This window comes from Myotis myotis, unplaced genomic scaffold, assembly GCF_014108235.1.
Source record: "Myotis myotis isolate mMyoMyo1 unplaced genomic scaffold, mMyoMyo1.p scaffold_m19_p_18, whole genome shotgun sequence".
Lineage (NCBI taxonomy): Eukaryota > Metazoa > Chordata > Mammalia > Chiroptera > Vespertilionidae > Myotis > Myotis myotis.
This window is the reverse complement of record NW_023416322.1, coordinates 14,786,208-14,801,048: the sequence shown is the minus strand read 5'-3', so window position 1 is coordinate 14,801,048 and position 14,841 is coordinate 14,786,208. Positions and strand designations below refer to the sequence as shown.

The 14,841-nt window shown below is 37.4% G+C and overlaps 1 protein-coding gene across 11 annotated transcripts in view; it reads right to left on the bottom strand.

Moving 5' to 3' along the window:
- RPS6KC1 (ribosomal protein S6 kinase C1) overlaps positions 1-14,841 on the bottom strand; it is a 159,755-nt gene that overhangs the window by 67,680 nt on the left and 77,234 nt on the right. The window contains exon 2 of one of the 11 annotated variants that reach the window (XM_036344818.1): positions 10,232-10,276. The exons of 9 other annotated variants lie outside the window; for them this stretch is intronic. The gene's annotated coding sequence lies outside the window, so the exon portion shown is untranslated. Of the gene's footprint in view, positions 1-9,905; positions 9,929-10,231; positions 10,277-14,841 lie in introns of those variants that run through there. One more of the 11 variants, XM_036344819.1, reaches the window with a different exon arrangement.

The following is a 14,841-nucleotide window of genomic DNA, read 5'->3' as shown; positions in this document are numbered from 1 at the left end:
ACTAAAGGTTTATTCTAGTATTTGAGCATTCTCCATAAAGACAATAGCTAAAGGCAGGAGAACATGCCCCACTAAAAAAAAAAATGCTTACTTTATCCTAGGCACTATATTTGGGTTTTAAAGAATTAAATCATGTAATGCACTCAACAATCCAATGAGGTAGATACACTTTAACCAATGTTACAGTTGCTCATGCTCAAGAATTTAAGAAATGGTAAAGGTGAAATTTAAACCCTAGCAGTCTGGCTACAGGGTTCTTCTTTTTTAATTGCTAAGCTATACTATTAGGTCTAAATTCTATGTCATACATAGTTGTTATATTGAGAATATCTATATATATAAAAGCCTAAGCGACCATTACGACTGATGACCTGCTGGTAGCTATGATGTGTACTAACCGTCAGGGGGCAGACAATGCAGGAGCTGCCTCCTGGTGGTCAGTGCGCTCCCACAGCCAACCTCCTGTGGCTGGCTAATCTCCCACAGTCCCTACCCCTGGCCAGCTGGCCCCAATCGGCCCCAATCACCAGCCAGGCCAAGGGACCCCACCCATGCACGATTTCGTACACCGGGCCTCTAGTATAGACAATAACCACCAAAATTGTAGTGAGAAAGGTACAAAGAAAACCAGAAAATGTAGAGGTTTAAAAATAATAAAACCATGTCAAGGAAAGAAAATGCTTTCAATTAGTGTAAGCATCTGGAAGCCACGAAGACTGAAAAGGAGAAGGGATTACTGCCCAGGGAATATAAAGCCACTGGTAACTTGTTAACAAATATTGCATTATGCAGTGAACTGGTGGAGATAGGAGCCAGACTCCTCTGAATTAATAATGGGTGATAAGAAAATGGAGGTGACATATATAAATCTTTTAATACAAAAATATATCAAAAGGAAAAACATTAAAATGAAAGAGTTGGTAGGATCATCAGGTTGAAACTATTTTCGGAGGATAGACCTATTCTCCCCATAATTTCCCTTTGAGCTACCTTCTGCACCAATCTTCCACTGCATGGAAACACATTCAAAGAACTTGAACCTTGACAGTTAAAGTAACATATCATGAGAGCAAAAGGCGGCACAGGGCCCTGCCCTTTCTCTGCAAAAAAGAAAGTGAGCCTGTGAAGACATCAGTTCCTCAGATCTCATTTGTTTTTATATCAAGTTGTGACTCCTTTAAGCCACTCACCAGAATGCCAGTCCTACCTTAAACAAGATATATCTCTATGAAATAGATATGTTTCACTAGGTAAAAGGTATGGAAGCTGTACAAAGGAAAGAACTTCTTTCTCCTACCAGAAGCTTCCGAATTGACTAAACTGCCTCTATGCACATAAATCAGAAGTGGTATCTCTTTGCCATCTCACTTAGCCATGAAGCATGAAGTGGATCAGATAAAAAGACCACATGAAAACCGATAAACATGCCTGGGAAGTGCTGCTTTGTTTACATTTACTTTCTTCTCCTACCAAGTTTGTCTGCAGCTGGACAACGTTCACATTGAGGCCATAAACACAAGAACATATGTGGTTTTTTTAAAATGTGCCCTTTGACTGTCAATTTCTCCCAAACAGGTGTTGGCTAAATGATTATAAATTGGCCTCTGGATACACCTCTTCAACTGAGCCGTACAGGGCTGGTGATAATATAATTAGACCTAAAAACATCAGGCCAGTGAATGCTTTCCATCTGTTTGGCAATAATGTTTAGTTAACAATAGTCTTTAAAAGAAGCACCTTCAACTTCAGTTCTTAAAGTTATTTATAGAGCCATTCTTAACACACCAGCACTCTTGCTAACAAGAGCTTTAGCCACTTGGAAATTATTAGCCATACGGCTGTATACAAAGAGAAATGACTGCATTTAACATCTGTATCTTTCCAAATGTACACGCTTCAACCTCATTTAAAGTCATTTCTTAATGAACAGTGCTGTGGTGCTGCATTAATATTATAGTTGCATGCACAAAGATCATAAGGAGCCAAACATTTTTTTAATGCCAATAGTAGGCCAATCTGTAATGAAGCTGTCAGCATAAAGGACAAAATAATAGCTTCTTTAACCCTCAAACAGAATTTGTTCATTTGTAGCATAGAACACATCAATTTAAAAACTGCTCATGGGTTTGCTCACCTTTATAAAGACAAAAATCTAATTTGGTACTAATTTGATACAATTGTCTTTCCAATAAAAGGCTCCTAAACCCATCTCTTATTTCATAATAAAACAAGTAGTATAACTAAAACTGTCATGAAATAATTATCTTGGATAGCATACCTTATTGAGAGAATACAATTAATGTATTTCCCTTTCATTTTTCACACTTACTTATCAGCACTATATTAGCATACGGTCTAATAGAAGAGATTACTCCATCTTTGCCTGTAGTAGTATCTAAAAGGACTGCTCCTCACTGGGGAAAAAAGCAGACAACTTATCCCATAAGGATTAGCCTCATCTGTCCTTCAATTCCACCAACACAACGAGACTCCTCCACTCTTTCTTCACAACAGTGGTAGGAAAAGCTCCAATGGATTAGAAGTCTGGTCTCTCCATTAACTAGAATAGGGAAGGCCTAATAGTTAACTAGGTTCCACCTTTGGAAAGACAGGAGGGGTGGAGGAGCATATCAAAAGCATCAAATAATGATAATTTTTTAAGCATATGAAGAATAAATTTGGAGAAAAGAGATTCTACCATAAAGACACTGATTGTGGTGAAGTATGGAGAGCTCCCTTCACAGAAGATTGTGTCACCCATTTTTTAATCTTTTTAGATATTTAAATGTTGACATTCAAAATCTGTATGTCTCTAAAAATAACTTCAGCTGCAATGCCTTTAAAAAGTAAGATTACCACCCTAGCTGGTTTCGCTCAGTGGATAGAGCGCCAGACTGCAGACTGAAGGGTCCCGGGTTCAATTCCAGGCAAATGCACATGCCCGGGTTACGGGTTCGATCCCCAGTGTGGGGCATGCTGGAGGCAGCCGATCAATGATTCTCTCTCATCATTGATGTTTCTATCTCTCTCTCTGAAATCAATAAAATATGTATTTTTTAAAAAATAAAAGCTTTAAAAAAAAGAAAAGAAAAAAAGATTACTGCGTAATTTGAGAGAATATCTATCTATGTCTACTTTGGTGCTTGTTACTTCACAGGACTCCAGAACAATTCATAAATGTTAGAAAAATGTTAAGAAAAGTCAACAGAGTCATCTTGGACCAACACAGCCTTCCCTTAATGGTATCAAAGCACTATTCTTGTTTGCTAGATACAATCTGACTGGACTTCAACTGTGAAAATTGTAACTCTAGGAATCCACACACCAATGAACATACCAGAAAAGAATGCGATCAACATAATAATAAAGAAGCCAGAGAAAACATACAGGCACAACTGTAATACAGTTTTTCTCAACAAAGTTTCAGACTAATAAGATAAACTTACTATGCTCTCTTTTAAAATCATTTACACTTAACCATTTTAGTGTTATTAACTAAACACATCTTGGCAGCATTACCGGAGCTGGTAATATTATTCTTCTGTAGAAATGTTTTTGAACAACAAACCTTTGGTTCCCCCCCAATACCACATGATGATAATTAAATGTTATTTATTTACTAAATACCCATCTCATTTTGTATGCTTATCATATTCAAAATGTATTTCTAAAACTGTTAATTATTAATTCCATACCTTATTCTCATAAGATATCTCTTTTAAAAATTTAACAACCAGAAGACAAGGAAAAGGTGACTTTTAATACCAATAATTCTCCCCACTAGGGTCTAACTGTCTCTTCCTGTGGCATCAGAAGGCTAGCAATGTTCCCAGGAACTGCAAAAGCAGAAGATATTGAGCCTCCAACGTTAGTGCATCAGAAGTCGCAGCATCAAAAGCATCAGCATGAACAGACTGTGTAGAGGCACTTCTCTCATGTTATGCCATGAAACCAAGCTGTTCTTGGTGGTCATATGTTCACAAAAGTTATTTCACTGATGAGAATTGAAATACAAAAGTAAAATTCAAGATGGATACCTATAAACTGATCTAAAGAATATCTTCATTTACTATTCCAAGGATCTATTTTCAGTAAAGAAAAGTATGAAAGATAACCTGAGAATTTAAGGGGGACAGAAAAAAATTCTTTGGAGTCTTATTTGTCCTAGAACTTTCAATATGCCACATTATCATGGAATGAACAAACAATCCAAAAAGGGTAATGCTTTGTGGATTGCTGGCAGTCAAAAAATTATCAACCAGCTCAGAACAAGATGAAATATATCTCTTTGAGCAAGGGTGGGAAATGTCCAGCCCGAGAAATGATTTGGTCTGGCCCTGCTAGGGCATTAGGGGTGAGTTAATTAAATGTTTGACCAAATATAGCAGGCTAATTTTTAACTTGATAATTTTGTATGGCCTCTGAATGATGTTATAACTATCCAAATAGCCCTTGGCAGAAAAAGGTTCCCCAGCCCTGACTTAGAGACATCTTCAAAGGTAGGAAACAACAGGCCAAATCTACAGGAATGCATGGAGATAGTACTCAAGATTCACATTTCTTTCTAGTTATTAAATTCAAAATACCGTAATTCAAAGTATACTTTAAATGTTTATCCAAACATCTTAACTCCTAAAAAAAAATCCCCTATTTAAGTTTAGCTAATTATCTTATCCGTCTTAACTACAGGCAAATTGGGGCAGGGACAGCATAGAAAGAACCACATTAGGAAAAGCAAGCAACAAAACTAAGCTGGTAAATAACTAATTTATCTATAAGAAAGCAACTAATTTTAGATTTCTTTAAATGCCCAGACATGTGCAAAGGTTTTAGTATGCTAATTTTTTAATTAAAAGATATTGCAGCAGTGAAAGCTCTTTCATATGCACTACTGATTCTTCATCAAACGTTAACTTTCCAACTAAACACCAGTATAGCCGGTGGCAGCCTGAAGGTTTGCCATCTGCTGCTACCCAAAGTCACTGTGGCCACCTTCAGAACAGATGCATCAAAGCCCCAAGATAAGAGACGGAGGAAATACTGCCTAAGTCAGTGTAAGGGGGATGATGGACCCAGAGGCAGGCAAAAGGCAAGCTACCAGGAAATACACAACATCACGAACCCTTAGAATATGTACCCAAGGTCACAGGGGACTCCAATGGCTACACAAAAAGACAAGAGAAATACTACTTCTAATGGAATTTACTTAAGTAAATTAAGTAAATGTGATGACTGTTCTCTTTAAAAAAAGGAGGGGATCTGGTCACATTTAAAATCCCCTCTGATTTTATTCAAAATAAGTATACAATGAGTAAAATAAAACATAAAATGTAAGGTTTTTTTAATCAGTCTGTCTATGGATAACAATTTATATGCTTTTATGTAGTCATAAGACACTTTGTTTTGAAAAGCTTGTTTTCTGTTACCATCACACCCACAATCCAAATGTTACCAAAGGAAAATGTACTTTGAGAAGAGGTTTTATAAAATCCACAAAATGCCAACTAAAAATCCTGATTTCTGCCTACTCAAAAAACCATTTATTTATGGTAATGATCACATTTACCACAATACCACATATAGAAACAAAATACTGTGATGTGTTTTAAAATATTTTTAAAAAAGAGCATCTCAATCTGGCTATATTCAATTATGATACTGAATAACTGGCATACAATTATCTTGAAAGAAATTTACTAATATGAAATTTTCTTATCCTTCATCTTTGCTTTCTGCTTTTTTAAATAAATTTTTTCATTTTTAATTTATTAATTTGAGAGAGAAAGAGAGAGAGAGAGAGAGAGAAAAGAGAGAGAGAGAGAGAGAGAAAGAGAGAGAGAGAAAGGGAGAGAGAAACATCAAGTTGTTGTTCCACTTAGTTATGCATTCTTTGGTTGACTCTTGCACGTGCCTGGCCGGGGATGAACCCACAACCTTGGCGTGTAGGGACAATACTCTAACCAACTGAGCTACCAGGCTGGTGCTTTGCTTTCTGCTTTTTCTTTAATATTTTAAATGCAGCTAAAAGAAAATCATTATGGAAAATAAATTTTTAGAAAATAATGCAAAAGCATCTTTTTTTAAAATATATTTTACTGATTTTTTACAGAGAGGAAGGGAGAGAGAGATAGTTAGAAACATCGATGAGAGAGAAACATCGATCAGCTGCCTCCTGCACACCTCCCACTGGGGATGTGCCCGCAACCAGGGTACATGCCCTTGACCGGAATCGAACCCGGAACCCTTCAGTCTGCAGTCTGCAGTCTTTGGCTCTATCCACTGAGCCAAACCGGTTATGGCCAAAAAGCATCTTTTTATTCTTGGTTTGATAATGGCAACAGATGCATTTAGTTTGCATAATTCTAATCTAAATCCAGATTTTTTAAAGTTCTTCAAAAGTTCCACAGGGAATTTGTTATAATTAATTTAAAATTAGGGCATTATTAAGCATTCATGTACCATAAGAACTGCCAATGAATCCCATTTGTCCTGTCCTCTGTTTAAATGGAATGCAATCATAAACTGTTGTATGCAACCAGGGATGGTTTCTATAACATACTACAATTGTGTACTGTGTGTGTGTATCCCACGTGAACTCAATTTATACCTTTGTATACTTAGTAAATTCAATAATAACTATGATCTTTTTAAAATATTTTTATTGATTTTTTACAGAGAGGAAGGGCGAGGGATAGAGAGTTAGAAACATCGATGAGAGAGAAACATCGATCAGCTGCCTCCTGCACACTCCCTACTGGGGATGTGCCCACAAGCAAGGTACATGCCCTTGAGTCCGCAGGCCGACACTCTATCCACTGAGTCAAACCGGTGAGGGCACTATGATGATTTTTTAACGATCATAGTTTTTCACTGTGATAACTAAGAGTAAATGCTACCACAGTATATGTCCTAAGATATGTTATAAACATTATGAATTATACGATTAGGAAAAGAAAAGTATATTTTGATGGTACTAAAACAAACTTGCCAATAGAAGTAATTTACTCAAAATTCAAAGCCTACATTGTTTCATTTCTCCAAAGCACATTGAAATATGATTGGCAAAGTTTGTTTTCTTTGACAGACTAATATCAGGATCAGAAAAGAAAAGAGATTTTAAAAATGTTTCTCTACTTCCCATCTAAAAGTCGGCCAAACCTCTGGATTATTCATCTTTAGGCAAATAGCTAAATGTAGGCCTTGCCCTACAGCAATACAAAATACCTGTATACTCCAGAGAAACAGCCCAAGAAGTAATTATTTCAGCCACAAACACGAATTTAAGAATTTCTTATATTCCTGTTAGTCAGTGTCAATAAATGTAAACCATCAATATCAATGATGTCTCATACTAGGATGTGAGGTTAGTGATTTAGTGAACAATAAAGCCAACACTGAAATGTCTTTTATACCCCCCAAAAAAAGAAAATTTTATTTTGTATAATTTTCAAATCCTAGGCCTATACACCTATTACTTCATAAAACCCGCTTCCAAAGGACATGGTGTGTCTTTGTAAGAAAACGATATAAACATAGCAGAAGGCAGAATATAAGGCAGAAACAATTGGGTTTAAAATAGAAATGCTGAAGAGCTAGGAAAACATCCTCTTCTCAGATCCAAAGTTACCTCTCTACACCTTCATCATTCTCATTTTGGTTATCTTTTCCGTTTCTGTGAAGCAACTTGCCCAAGGCCACAAAGAGATTATGCTAAAGAGAGGTTAAAACTCAGCTGGTTGGGCATAGCCCGACACCAAATGGTTCTCAGTTGGATTCTCAGGGCACATGCCAGAGTTGCAAGCTTGATCCCTGGTAGGGGGCATGCAGGAAGCAGCTGATCGATGTTTCGCTCTCTCCCTCTCCCTTCCTCTCTCTCTAAAAATTAATTTTTAAAAATCTTAAATGACTTGAATTTAGATGAAAATTAATTCAATTAAAAGTATAGTCTATTGTATTTAGCTTTAGATCTCTTCTTACTTGCATTTGCTAGAAAAACCTAATACTCTAGTGCTGATACAAACTAAGTCTATTCATACATATCCTGGTTTTATTCTGCTGCTAGATGTGTTCTATAAATATACTTGAATTGTTTATAGGTCCTGAAAACATAAATCCCTAAAAAGCAGCAAGTATGTCTACATAGTTTTTATATAGTGTTCAGAAGTAGTGCAGTGTATACTCAGTAAATAAATGCTACCTTATAATGATAATGGACACAGAGGCTACATCTTCAAGTCAATCAATACATATCCAACTAAGTTGCCAATGTCAAAGGTAGCCTGATTGCAATTCAGAAGAAAATGCCTCAAGGGCAAGGAAGCTATTACTTTTAAATGTTTTTAATGAGTTTTGTACTTTCATAGCAGATGGAGCTGAACTTCTGTTATGAATTAAAACTGAACAATGATTTAAGATGACCTGGAAAATTTATTTAGTATAAAAATACAATGTGTTCATGTTCTAAAAAATTCCAAAATATTTGAAAGCATATATGTAACACAAGGCACAACGCTCATTCTCAAACTGGCAATTTCATTGACTGCAACAAAGTACTCTGCCAACAATCTACGGTGTGCACTGTGAGAGAAGGTGAAAGGGGAGGTGGAGGAACATTCTGACAATTGTCCATTCAACCCACCCTCTTGCTCTGATCCTGCTGGTGTAGTATATTTTGAGGTACAGACTCACTGAGTATTTGAAATCTTAAAACCCATATATTTTCTCTTTTTGTTCCCTTTACAACTATTCAGCAAGCATTTATTGAATCCTTATTGCATGGACTGCACTGTGTTCAGTTAGGCATTATCAGAGAAAATAAAAAGGAATAGAAGATATAGTTCCTGCCTTTCAGGACAAGTTAACAATATATTTAAGGCAACTAAAATTATACAAGTGAAAATAATACATAATTGAATGCTAAACTTAATTCAAAGAAAGAAAAGATAAGTAGGTATTAGTTATGGAGGAGGCAAGCTTTCAGCTATCTTGAAGAATAGACTAAACATAAGTGGCCAAGAAGGAAGGACTGAAAAAGCTGAAGAAGCTAGCAAGAGAGCAACCCCTTTACACTCTTCTATAACCTAAATCATACTCACCCCTCCTTTCTTTGCTTTGCTTATTCTAGGAAGCCTCTGGAGAGCCCGAGCTAGGTGCCCCTCCTGTATGTTCCCACAATACCCTAGTGTACACTTTCCCTTCACCCAAAGCACTTTTACACTGTATTGTAACTGTCAGTTCATTTCTATTTCCCACTCAATTATAAACTCTGAGAGGGTAGAGATTAGGTGTGTTTTTTATTCACCATTATACCTCCAGTGGCTAATACCCAACACACAGAAGTTCAATAAATATTTGCTGAATGAATGAATGAGAAAACAGACATGGAAAAGACATGCAGAGAAATGGTGAGGAGGCAGGCAAATTAGAATAAATGGTTTCAAAACTTATACATTGAGTATCTGCTATTTGAAAATCTCTATGCTAATGCCAAGAATCCAAAATTAAATAAGATGTAGTCACTAAGCTGCTGTTTGATATGTTATTGAGACGTATTCTCCAAAAACATGTATCTTGAGCACAGGATTTAGACTATCTATTCTGTCTAACAGATGTCTGTAAATACAGTGCCAAAATAAAAATGTTCATTTTTTAACAAGAAGAAGAAAAATGCTTGATCACTTGAGGGATATGAAGGCTTACTGTAGGAGGCATAGAAATGTCAAAAACTACCATACAAATACAAAATACATTGCAACTGAAAAAAATTCCATACAATATGGATGAATGCTATCACACATAAGTTCAAGGTATTAAAAGAACACAGCAAAAGCCCTAGCCAGTTTGGCCCAGTGGAAAGAGCGTTGGCCTGCAGACCAAAGGGTTTGATTCTGATCAAGGGCATGTACCTTGGTTGCAGGCTCCTCCCTGGCTCAGGCTCTGGTCAGGGCGTGTGCAGGAGGCAACCAGTAGATGTATTTTTCTCACATCGATGTTTCTCTGTCTTTCCCTCCCTCTCTCTTCCAACTCTCCCTAAAATTCAATGGAAAAATATCTTCAGGTGAGGATTAACAACAAAAAAAGAACACAGCAAGAGATATTTAAATCAGAAAACAAAGAAGGCTTCCAAGAGAAGACAACAATTAAGAATGAGAAGAAATTAAGTGAGGAAGAGAAGGAAAAGTCACTCCAGGCAGAGGGGGACATCATGTGTTAAACATGATGCCTTGCATACCTGATGGGTTCAACAGGACTGTGGCCAGAGAGCACGCTGTGGTGTCTGGGAAAAGGGGAGGAAGAAACACACTGAGAATCAAAGGTCTCGATAGGCTTAGCTAAAAAGCTTAAACTTTACCCTAAAAACTATTAAGAATTGTAAGCAAAAGGGTTATTAGTTTTAGAAAGATCACTTTAAGTTAATTGTTATAAATTATCCTCTAGCAGTGTTGATGATGAACTGGAGAAAAATAAGACTAGAGGAAAACAATAGTACATCTTTAAAGGGGAATAAGAAAATAGTGTACATCTTTACCTTAGAAAGAGTTTGGGATGCCTACATTTTAATTTGAAACCCAGCTGAAGGAAAGATGGGTTCGATGTAACTAGCAATACCCAGAGGGTGGTGGGTCAACTTGAAATAATTATTCTGGCCATAAATTACCTACAGGACTCTTTGTACTATTTGATTTTAAAAAATTAACAACTTGAAAAAGATCAACAAAGACATGTGATCAAAATTATGGATGCCATGAAGCTGAGAGGACTACATAAAGTGTTAAATTTAACATTCTCTTAAATATAGATCACAACCTCCCATAGAAACCCCACTGAATAACAGTAAACAGATTTTAAAAGACGTAGAGTGACTGTAAACAAGAGAGATGTAAAAAGAGGGCAAAATTTTAGTAGACAGAAAACAGATGCCAAATGTCTACAGGTGAAAACAACAACAAAAGGCAAGCCAATTCTTCCTGCAGAATTCCAGAAATGAGGGGTACCAGGTATCTCCTGAAAACAGGAGGACTGGGGAAAAGTCTACACTCTAGGCCACTGCACAGGCAGCCCGGCAGCTGCCCTCTCCTCCCCAGCAAAAGACAAGAGACATGGAATCAGAAACCGGACAGCTGAAGGTGGAACTGTTTGTACTGAAAACAGGAGCATTGTATGAAAACCTGCAGGCCGAATTGGTGAGGACATCCCCCTTCTCCCTGTGAGCTCCCAAAATGCTGCTGGCACTAGATCCCCAGGAGGGGATAGTTAAGGATCTTTACAGTGCCATTGTTTTCAGCACTTAAAAAATGGTGTGCCATCCTTATGGCATTGATGGCTTCTAATGAGAAATCCACTGTCATTCAAACTATTTTTCCTCTGTAAGTGCTTCTCTTTTGTTGCTTTCAAATTTTCTTGTCTTCACTTTTTAGAAGTTGGACTATGATGTGTGCCTTGCCATGGATTTGTTTGTATTATCCTGTTTGAGATTCACTTCTTGAATCTGTAGGATTATGTCTCACCATATTTCTTCAAATGCTTGTTAGCTCCCCCCTCTTTATCTGCAACCCCAATGACATGAGAGTTAGAACTGTTGATTTTAGCCTCATAGGTTCCTGTGTCTCTGTTCATTCCCCACCCCACCCCCCACCCCCCAGTCTATTTCTCTATTCAGATTGGGTAGTTTCTATTGTTCTATATTCAAATACACTGTTGTCTCTCTGTCCTATCCATTCTGCTATTGAGCCCATTGAGAGTTTTTTTCCCCCCTCTTATTGTATTTTTTGGTTCTAAAATCTTCATTTGGTTTTTCTTTACACCTTCTGTTTCTTTGCTGAGACTTTCTATTTTGTTATGTGTGTCTGCAATTGCTCTCTGAAGTATTTTTATGATGGCTGTTGTAAATCCTGTGAGATAACTAACATCTCTGTCATCTCACTGTTGGTATCAGTGGATTATCTTTTCTCAATAATTTTCTATAGAAACTTGGACATTTTGAAAAATATATATATGTAAATTTATAAAATATATATATAAAAATTTTATATATATAAAATAAATAAATAAATAAATATAAAAGGCTAATATGCTAAGTGTCCCTCCAACTGTCCAAACGGTCTCTATGATGTGCACTGACCACCAGAGGGCAGACGCTTAACGCAGGAGCTGCCGTGATGCGCACTGGCCATTTACAAAGAAATGGCACCACAAACCTGGTGCCAACAAAGCAACACTCGGCTTCCCCAAAGTGGGACACAGGCCCCGCCACCACCCCAGAGCGACACCCCACCAAATCACAGCCAACGCTGACAAGACCCCATGGTGCAAAATGCGGCCCACAGCCCAGCCCAGCCCGGAAATGGTGGCTGTGGGCACCAGGTAATGATGTCACGTAGCAACACCCGGCTTCCTTTCTCTAAAGACTAGCTTCCTTGGAGTTTCTTTAGCCTAGGAACATGATTTGCTTTATAGCCAGGTGCAAACATTGTACACTTTAACCAAATGTTTGTAACGCATTTTCCCGTGCCTCATCTCTTTTGATCCTCACAGAAGTCCTGGAGTATGTAGAGAGGAGACTCAGTGGAATCCTATTTTGTTTTCATTAGCCGGAAAATAGAGATTTAGAAAGCTTAGAAACTTGACCCAACTGAAAAGAACTAAGAAATGGTGGATGTTGAAAATGACTTCAGGTTTTCTCACTGTGCAGAATATAGTCAAACACTGCTGCAGTTAAATATTTTACCCTTTGTTCTCCCTGCGTGATCTATAATAATAATCTGCTTCGTGTTGATATTTACTGCTGTGTTGCTGACAATTACCTGAAAGAGAAGTTGGGGTGCTTCACTGGGCTGGAAAAAGTTTAGCTAAGCCAGAAAGCAGGTCTAATTAAGCAAGTTTATTCTATACATATAAAAGACTAAGTTGACTCGCACATGCGCGATACATATAACACTCTCACTGGCGCCAATCGCACGCATGTGTTTGGATCTGTCATTGTTGATGGTGAATTTGGTTGACACTTCTATTATAGAAAAAGGGCGAATAGCAATATTAAAGTATTTCTTCTAATAAATTTCCTTTTTAAAAAAAATATATTTTTATTGATTTTAGAGAGGAAGGAAGAGGGAGAGAGAGTTAGAAACATCAACGATGAGAGAGAATCACTGATTGGCTGCCTCCTGCACACCACCCACTGGGGATCGAGCCCGCAACCCAGATATGTGCCCTTGACCGGAATCGAACCTGGGACCCTTCAGTCTGCAGGCTGACGCTCTATCCATCGAGCCAAACCGGCTAGGGCTAATAAATTTCCTTTTAATGTGCACGAATCCATGCACCATTATGAGACTCGTGATCTTATTTAATTTTTTTATTTTAGCTGTTCTCTCCTGACATCATTCTGATAAGTTACACAACAGTGAACTCTCTTAGAAATTCTCCCATCACTTGGACATCTTACCACCAGTTAAACTACCAATCTGGATTCCTAACTCAACTACAAATTACCTACATATAAATAATCCTTATACACAGAAACATATACACACCCTATATATTCATACCTATCACACACAAACACAAAAGTTTGTGCACCCACACATGCACAAACTTATATAAACCACAGGAATCCACCCATCCTTCTCACCCGAGTATGGTGTTTCCACTAATTTCTATTTTCCCCTGCTATTACCACATGAAGATTATGTGTAAAGAAATCGGAGGACTAAAATAAATCTTTATAAGTTATGTAATGTAAAAATCCAGGCACTGGCTTGGTAGCTCAGTTGGTTAGAGCATTACCTGATACACCAAGGTTTTGGGTTTGATCCCGGATCAGGACATTGAGTACAAGAATCAACCAATGAATGCATAAGTGGGACAACAAACTGATGTTTCTCTTTCTCTTTCTTTTTTCCTTTCTTTTCTTCTCTGTCTCCTCTCTCTCTCTGTCTCTCTCTCTGCCCCCCCTTCACACACCTCCACACTTCCTCTCTTAATTAAAAAAAAATCCATTCAACGCTTGAATTCCTTCTACAATATCCCCACCAATGATCCTTCAGCCTTTACTTGAATATCTATAATGACATGAAACAAGATATGAAGGAATCCAGTCTGCCTTTGGTCAAACCTAATTCTTGAAAGGTATCTCTAATCATTGGCCAAAATTTTGCCAACTTATACTCATTTAGTTCTAGTTGAAGTCTCATCCCTTACTATCTTTCTCCCAGGAAAACCAGACATTCTAGTATGTCCAAGATGTTATTCTGGCATAATGAATATCCCTTTTCACCCACAGATTTGAACAAAACATTATATAGTCCCTCTATACTGGAGAGCCCTCAAAAATATAAACATCATGCATGTTTTTATCAGTTAACCATTACTCATATTTCAGCTGTTCTGTATATATGATTTGGAAGGCCTTCACCAGCCTTATCATTCTTGCTTCTGAATGCACACCAGTTTATTTATAATCCAAGAGCCCTCTGCTTAAATTTCTTGTTGCATATATATGTTAATCCCAATTAAAGGACAGAAAGTCACTTATTTACCTTTGAATACTAGACCAAGATGCAGCTTTGGAATTACTATACATCTGAGTAAAGACATCTGAGTGTCTTGAACAGTGGTACTAGATAGCAGTCTCATATTATACCAGTAGGTATCACTCTATAGATAATATAGTACCTAAAGTTATTTTCAGTTTCAATTCATTAAGTATTTTTTGAGTGTCCATGATGTGCCAGGCATGCTTGTAAGTGTTGAGAATACGGATGTAGCCGAAACCGGTTTGGCTCAGTGGATAGAGCGTCGGCCTGCGGACTGAAAGGTCCCAGGTTCGATTCCGGTCAAGGG